The sequence below is a fragment of the Rattus norvegicus genome, chromosome 3 (assembly GCF_036323735.1).
Source record: "Rattus norvegicus strain BN/NHsdMcwi chromosome 3, GRCr8, whole genome shotgun sequence".
Taxonomy (NCBI): Eukaryota; Metazoa; Chordata; class Mammalia; order Rodentia; family Muridae; genus Rattus; species Rattus norvegicus.
In genome coordinates, this window is record NC_086021.1 from 56,743,474 (window position 1) to 56,752,195 (window position 8,722).

Sequence of the window (8,722 nt, forward strand, 5' to 3'; positions counted from 1 at the left end):
CATTAGTAAAAGAATTTAAGAATGAACTCAAAGTGAAGCTCAAAGACAATTTTGTTAGCATTCGAAACAGAAAAACTCCAGGGCAGGCATGCTGTAAACCTCAGCAGTGTCCCAAAGGAGGAGCATGGAGGAGAGAAGAGGAAAAGCCATGGACAAGCAGCCACATGGTGGGGAAGGAGGGAGAAGGGGTAGGGGGACTTTAGAGAAAGAATAAGGAAGTCCAAAAGGCTGGGGAAATCCAACATGTTAAGAGAAAACTGTCGTAAGCCTTTAATCCCAGCACAGTGGGTAGAATTAGGAAGCTACATGGCTACAGCCATGAGATTCAATATCTCGTTAAACACTTAATTATCTTTCCTATCTCTTTCACATGTTGACCTTACCTTTTTAGGGTTGGTTCCTTGCCAACTGACTAACCTGGCCCAGTGAAAACATTAGATCTCCACCCAGGTCAAAGATGTTATTGCCTTGACAATAGTGGGCTTTTATTGCTACTCTAACATGGATGCTTAACTTTATAAAGATATAAAATATGATTTCAAAGCACGCGCACACACACACACACACACACATACCTCAAAATTACAAACTGTTCAATGAACACCTAACTGGAGAAAGGATGTAAGGATTTGTTTTTTCCTCTCTTTCTTCCTCCTCTTCCAAATAACAAAATGTACAGCAACTTAACACAAACCGAGGAACTCTGTTGGAGAAGAATGAAAATCCCTCTAACTACCGCTGTCCTAAGAGGGGATTTGATGCCTGAGACATTCTGCAGAGCTTATGATTATGGATTTGAATGGAAAAGGTTGCTGACCGTGAGCAGGGGACCCACAGTGATGCCACAGTGCGGTATGAAAAATAGTTATCTGGGAGAGGAAAATGAGTGGGCTCGGGGGGGTGGGGGCTAGGCAAACATCATCTCTAATTTTTAAACACCAAGTATGATGGAGTGTGTGCTCTCAAAATCTGGAAAGGAAGGAAAGGGAAGCTGTAGTTGTGTTTTATAGATAGGGGGAAGGAATATGTTTAGTGGATGTGCAGTCAGGTGTGAGGGAAGGTGGTGCCCCATGGGCCCATGCTGAGGCATTCCTTCCCCACACACACACACCGAGGGACCAGCCACACAGTGCCAATATAGTATAGAATGGAGTCTATTCGGGGCATGGGGAGGGGAGTTGAGAGAATAATAGAGGCAGAGAAAGGGAGAGAGGTGGATAGAGGAGAGGGGAGGAGAGGAGAGGAGAGGAGAGGAGAGGAGAGGAGAGGAGAGGAGAGGAGAGGAGAGGAGAGGAGAGGAGAGGAGGCCAGCCATGAGCACATGGAGAGAGAAGTGGGAGGGGAATGGGGAGAGAAGGGGAGCAGAAGAGAGAGGACAGAGCAAGAGTAAGAAGGCAAGAGAGAGGAAGGACCAAGCAACCCCTTTTATAGTGAGTTAGGCACACCTGGCTGTTGCCAGGTAACTGTGGGACAGAGCCTAGACAAAATGCTAACAGTAGAGTTCCAAAGAACTCCCTAGTCATATCCTAGGGCTCTAGCTGAAACACAGAAGACCATCCTAGGATCTTATGACACTGGATGCTACCCATGCATAGAGATCCAACCATAGTCGTCAAAAGTGGAGTGTGTTAGCCCTGGGGTGAGGGGAGGTGACCCACCTCAAACTCAGTCACATAAATAAACTCCCAGCTGCCTTCCATGTCCAGTGGTAGAATATGAAGCTCAACGAAATAGAAGAGGGGACTGTGTGAGGGGAAGCAGAGGTCTCAGAGGAGTGGGGAATAATGCTGTAGCAAAGAGTCGTGTGTGAATCTGATGACATATCTACAGAGGAACATTTAGACTACAGCGGACTGTAGAAAAGCACACGGCATGGTTGTATTCCACTGCCAGTGAGAGCTATGAACTCAAGTCCTGTCAGGAAGAGAGCTCTGTTTCCTCTCTGATTTGTAATCACTTAGTCTGTTTCTGATGTCATGCATTCATAGCGGCCAGGAGATGGAGAGATGAGACATTGAGAAGAGGACTGAGGGGTTAAATAATGAGCAGGATGAGATCACAGGGATGAAATCAGCAGGGGACTGGCTCTATTTGTGACAAATATTTTAGGACTGAAGTCAAGAGCCAAGAACAGGTGTTTTTCCACTTAAGAAAATAGGCATCCATTCAGGACCACAGACCATGATAAAAAGCACAAGCAATTCTTCATGCTTCCTTGCAATTCTTCAATGCAATGGATAAAAAGACAATCCACCCAGTCCGAGTGGATGCAAATGGCCCCCAGCCAATAAACTGGTAGAGGGACCTTGCTGTGCTTGCAGCACCATCTCAGTGGCTACCACGCCTCAAGTAGCTAAATTTGAGCTCAAGAGAAGTGTGGCCAACATCAGAGACCACTGATACGGCAACACTGGCCAGCAGGAGTCCTGCCATCTGGTGCAGTAAGATCAGCCAGCACTCCTCTATGTGAGGCAACTGTGGCAGCGTGACGTACCAGGAGGATTCAGGCAGCAGGAAGTGTCCAGAACACCTGAGGGAATCCAGGCCCCTCCATTAAGTAAACAAGGAGACTGAACAGAAGTTGCCTGAGAAGGAGGGGTGGGGGAAAAGAAACAGGCATGCCCTTTAAAGTGCACAATTAAAAAGCCATCAAACTCTGTTACTTCAAAAACCAAAGTGAATTTGTCAGGCCACTTGTACCAGCCAGCTCAACATCTAAAGCTTGTATAAGGTTTCTGCAACAATGTTGGGGGTGAACAATACCAACAGTGAATTTGCTAAGTACAATTTGCCTTGGAGAACCTGAGTGAGCCCCAGGGAAGATTGTGGCAGAGATCCCTTATTGGAGTCTCACACTGTCTGCATAATTTCTTAATGTTCCTGGCTGCACCACAAAACTCTCACAAGACCAAAGGACTGCAAAAAAAGAAAGAAAAAAGAAAAATGGAGCTATCCCCTGAGGAACGAATGTTTGCACACAGAAATGAAGAATTTTTAATTTCTTACTTATAAAATATTTCAGCTACTAATGGACTCAGTATAGACTGAGCCAAGCATAAGGTCCAAGCAAAGAAAACAAAGCCATAATGGATATTTGCAAATAACACAAGTATTTGCAAAAATATCTTAATATCGATATTATTTACATGACTCCCCAGTTGCAATTACAAAAGGGTTAAGAGATAAATTGTAGAAGCACGCCCCCCTCCCTTTGTGTTTAACTTGTCAAAATCGCTAAGGATGCATTTAACCGAACTCCCACTTGGCTGCATTAAACTCTTTGTAGATGTGTTTGCCATCATGATCGGAGCTTTGAGAGTACAGCTTCGTAAATATTGTATCAACAAGAAGCTTTAGCTGACTTTGAGAGGAGGCAAAATTGTCTTCCTCCAGTTGAATGGAAGGAAAGTTTCCATGTATGTCCACAAGTTTTGACAAATGTGAGAATTCGTCTTGACTCATTCTTATCCAAAGCTTCTAAATTCAAACTGTGAGAAGCATTAAGAATTGAAACCCAGCCTGTTGTTTTGTGACACCAGTCTCAGTAATCTACAGATGATTCAGCTCATGTGTTTGGGAAAATACAGGAAGATTTAACAAGAAGGATGCCATTTGGAATTGCATATTTCTTCTCCCATGGTTGATCACTTTCTAATGAGGTGATCTTGTCTTTCTCCTTGCTCCAACACATGTGTAAAACTATGGTAGAGATTTTCCTATCATTGTTTGCCTTTCAATATTTAAAATTACTTCAAACTCCCCATGGTATTAACTCATAGGTAAATGAGGATAGGGCATTATGATTTGCTTTAGAGGTGCCAATTTTTACCCGCTAAGTTCTGTGAGCCTGATGCAATGCAAATGGCCCAGTGATAGCCTGTGGCTGAACATTACTTTTATCTCTCAATCCGAAAAGGAGAAGGCTACTGGATCTGAAGAAAAACACAAGAATTGGAGGAGGGCAGAGATGGAATAAAAATATGCAACCATCAAAACGTCTTGAAACCATTTCCAGAAATAATTGGCAGAGTAGTGCCTCTAGATGTTGAAGCCAAATTAAATTTCTTCCAAAAATCATGGTTTCCATGGTTTCGGGTACTACAGTGTAAGGTATGGACTGACTTGCAGGGAAAAGACTGTGTGTTAAGTTTAAGACAAAAAAACAACCTGGCGATAGTCATCATTTGAAATCCTTCGAAAAAGAACAATAATAACAATAATAATAATAATCATCATCATCATCATCATCTTACTTTTGCAAGAATCAGCTGGTTGTATCTATTGGTTAACAAAAACCACTGTTTCCTGCTCTGAATCTTTAGGCCTATCCCGGCACTAAAATATAGGCCCTCCAGATGTTTCTTAACACACGAGGAAGAAATTCATGCTATACACACATTCCTAAAGCCCAACGAGAAGTCTCAGAGTCACTTTCCCAAGAGAATCTAAAGTTCTCTGGTGGACTTGAGTTTCTTGTTGTTTAACATAACCATCGGAAGTCTAGATTTTGTCTTCATCTACACTGTCTACCCTGTACTGGACTCCAATATGGAGTTGTTATGTTCTGAAAAATCTGCCAGTTGGTCAGTGAACATTAATTGGACGGTGTTATGTCAAAAGGCACTCTGCCCATCAAACTACAAAAGTAGTGAAGAGTCCTCTCTGGGAAGAGATCAGTGCATTGATCTCCATCTTGGAACAACTAAGAGTTCTTTCTAATGCAGTGAGCTGAGGAGTGGTATAATCTCAAACAGAATGATGTGCATAAAAGCACAGTCTGTAAAAATCATGGGAAGCCAGGAGTCCTCCTGAAGTGTACCCTTGACATGTGTGTCAGTCAGTAGTAGAGCAAGGGGACAAGGAGCCACTTCCAAGAAGGGATCAGGAAATAATTTTAGCTAGGGGGACACAGAGTTCTCAACTTAGTATGTCCACAGCACTTAACACCTGTGTCACAGAGGGGTCAGAAGGGAAACCTGGAGAAGGGGAAAGGTGAGAACTGTGCCCTCGTGTCATCTTTGCCCTAGATCACTGTAGCATGCTAATACACATTGCTAGTACATATACATAGAAATACTGCTGAGTCTGTGTCTCTAGAGAACCAGCCATGTTCAAGAATGTGAACTTCACTCTGGAAGTCCACCATGACGGTTGGCACTCATCATCATCATCATCATCATCATCATCATCATCATCATCACCATCACCACCATCGCCATTGTCATCGTCACCATCACCATCACCATCGTCACCATCACCATCATCATCATCATCATCATCATCATCATCATCATCATCATCATCACCACCACCACCACCACCACCATCATCATCAGTTAAAACAAGGGAATCCCAGGGAAAAGAGCATTTCCGTCCCAAAGCAAGCTTTTCCTAGGTCTTTCCTCTAAGGGTCATTGCATCTTCTGGACCTGCCTCCTTCCAATCTGTTGTTAGCTTTCTTGCAGTTGAATGCCTCCTAAGGTAACACACATTGCATGCTATAACTATAGCTATATTGCTATATAGCAGACCTAACATTTGAGAATGTCATCAGACTTTTGGGCAATATCCTGATGCCATCATTTGTCTCAGAGGGACAGGCATCTGTGAGTCCTAATCTAGACTCAGGCGAGGGGGCTTTGAGTGTGCATCTTAGAGCTTTGCCAAAAACCTTGGGCAAAAAGGAAGCAGTCCACAAAGCACAGCTACAATCCTGACAGTTTAGGGTGTAAGGGAAGATGGGTGCTTCTGAAGTGTAAGACAGGCAGGTTACTTATTAATAACTGAGAAGTAACTAGGAGTTAGAATCTGGAGCACAAAACTACAAAATAACAGGAGTCTGCAGGTCATAATCAGGGCTGACGTAAACTGAGGGGCCATGGGACAGTTATCCAGCACTGCTGTAGTTTATGTCTTTTGTCCCTGCTATGAGATGACAGTTAGCTCCCGTATAATAAAGGAAGGAAGAGCAGGGTCTATGGTTGCTCATGAGGAAGTCATGTAGAAAGTGACGCAATCAGTAGCCTACAGAACAGGTATGAGTTGGAAAGCACAGTGGATGAGGGTGACCACAGAGTGTGGCCCCGGAGGGAGAATAACACATGATCATGTATCCAGCTGGGCAGAGAAGGCATGTAAGCAGTGTTTGTGACTCTTAACTATGAAAAATGAGCAATTTCAATGAAGATGACTTCAGTCTTCAACCATACAAGGCCACTGGGCAGGACCACAGTCCTTATTCCTCTCATGCAAACTAATTCATTCTCTTTCTGTGTGTCTCTTGTCCTTTCTCATTTTTTTAATGAATAGATCTACAGTCTCTCTTGCACATTCTTTGTCTGCACCTCCTTATTCTTCACAAAATTGAGATAACAAACTCTATTGCCCAACACCCCATGGCTTCCTGAGTTAAATCCAACAGGAGTGAGGAAAGTCTCCATTGATCCACAAATGCCCCTCATTTACATGATAAGTGAAAGGATGCAGTGTCTTTTATCAAGGATAAGAATCTTGTATGGGTGATGGCCTGGGGCTTCATCTGCTTGCTTGTGTTGTTATTATTAATTTTTTGCTAGAACAAAAGCAGAAGCTGTCATCTTCTGCCCTTGGAAATGACACCTTGTAACTGGCCATTCTGGAAATCTTCCTGCCTCTGGGTTTTATTCTGATTTTGGGTTTGTGTAGTTAGTGGTTGTTTTGTTAGCCTCATTTGTGGTGATTACTTTGGTTTTGTAAAGCCTTAAGTTCTGAAGTAAACAGTACTTTATACAATGTTTGCATCGCTCATAGTTAAATATAAATTATATATGTATAATATCTTTGCATATATTATATATTTGAAATATGATTATATGTTATATAATATGTAATATATTTTATATAATAAATATGTACATTATATATTTATATAATCTATATAATATACATTTATAATATATAAAACATTTCTATTTTAATGTAATAATGTTAATATCTAACTAGTATGTTATATAATCAAATAAAAGAGAACAATCTTATTATTTTCTGTCCTGTCTTATTTTATTTCCATGTAAATATACTGTCTCATTTGTAAAACTAATAGATTGGTTTTTATTTCTAGGCATATGTGAACCTAATATTTCAAATCATAGTACTTAAAAAGCAAAGTCAGAATGAATAACACAGTTTCCTCAAATGTTGACTTCTTGTTGGAATCACTTTTACAGAAAAAGGCCAGGGCTGGAGGATGTCTGGAACAGGTGTTAATAGGGGTTCGCCAACCTGCATGGCATGCAATAGTCATCAGGAGTGCAGCTACAGACGACATGTTTTTATAAGCTGTTTGCTTTGTTTTAGATCAGCTTTTAAAATCTAAGGAAAGCAGAAGGAAGGATTAAAGGTTCATAATAACTTTTACAAGCCTGGACAGAGAGAAAAAAACTTCAGGATGTTATGAGGTGTTAAATAAATTAAACCGACTAAACTCTTGGCCCCATTGTCACGATGGCCTTTACACTTCTCACAAGGTGGACACAATTAGGTGTTAGCCTGACTCAGAACAATAAATTTCCAACTTCCAAACAGGCTCATTGACTTGGAATGGATTGAGTGGCCACAGAACTCTACCTCTAATCAGTAGTGGTTTTAACATTTATAGAAGTATGTATGAAGAATTAAAAAGCAAATCAGAAAGGGATGGAAAGGTGTATTTAAAATGTGGATTTTTTTCATGTTCTCCATTACTGAACTTTCCCCACAAGGGTGGTCATAAACAGACCCAGAGGCAGAAAAGAAGAGGCATGTATGCTTGCTCTGCTGCTTAGATTTATTTATGTGTTTTATGTGCACGGGTGTTTCCCCTACATGTATGCCCCTGTGCCTAATGCATGCCTGGTGCCTACAAAGAAGAGAGCTTTGGACCCTGGATAGGAGACTAATGAATGTTGTGAGCCATCATGTAGGGGCTGAGAATGGAACTCTAGTCTTCTAAAAGAACCAATGTTCTTAACCACTTAGCCACATCTCCAACTTAACAATTCTCAAGTATTACTGAGAGGACAATCTCTCATGGCTCAAAATGGACATACAACCTTAGGGTAAACATGTCTGTCCATTTGACTATGTAAGTCAGCCTGCCAAGGAGCTTCCATGCTGTCTGCCATATGATCTCCTTTATCAAAACCTTTGAAACATCATGTACTGAAGAGAGAGCTACAAGAATACCAAAAGTAGCAGGAGAGTCCATACATGATATTGTTGGGCAGGAGGTTAGCTCAAGTAAGGACTCGCAATCTTCCCCCCACCCCAAATAAGACATAAAGAATAAATAACAGGTAGTAATTGTTTCTCTAACAAGGACTAGTTCAGGCCCCCCAAAGGAGGCAAAGAACAACAGGTTGTAGCTCTAGCTACAATCTAGCTCTAGCTGGATCCAGCTTCAGGACTTTCACTCAAGAAGACAATATGCACAGTGCAGCTGTGGCCTCCCTTAGCGATCTTTTCAACTATAGTTACAGAGGCTGGAGAGTGAAGTGGTTAAGAGAATCTACCTCTCCTGCAGAGGCCACATGTTTCTAGCACCCATGTCAAGTGAATTCTGGAAAGAGGAAGAGGAGGAGGAGGAGGAAGAGGAAGAGGAAGAGAAGGAAGAGGGGAGGAGGAAGAAGAGGAAGAAGAAGAGGAGAACAAAGAAGAGGAGGGAGAAGGAGGAAGAGGAGGAAAAAGAGGAAGAAGAGGAGGAAAA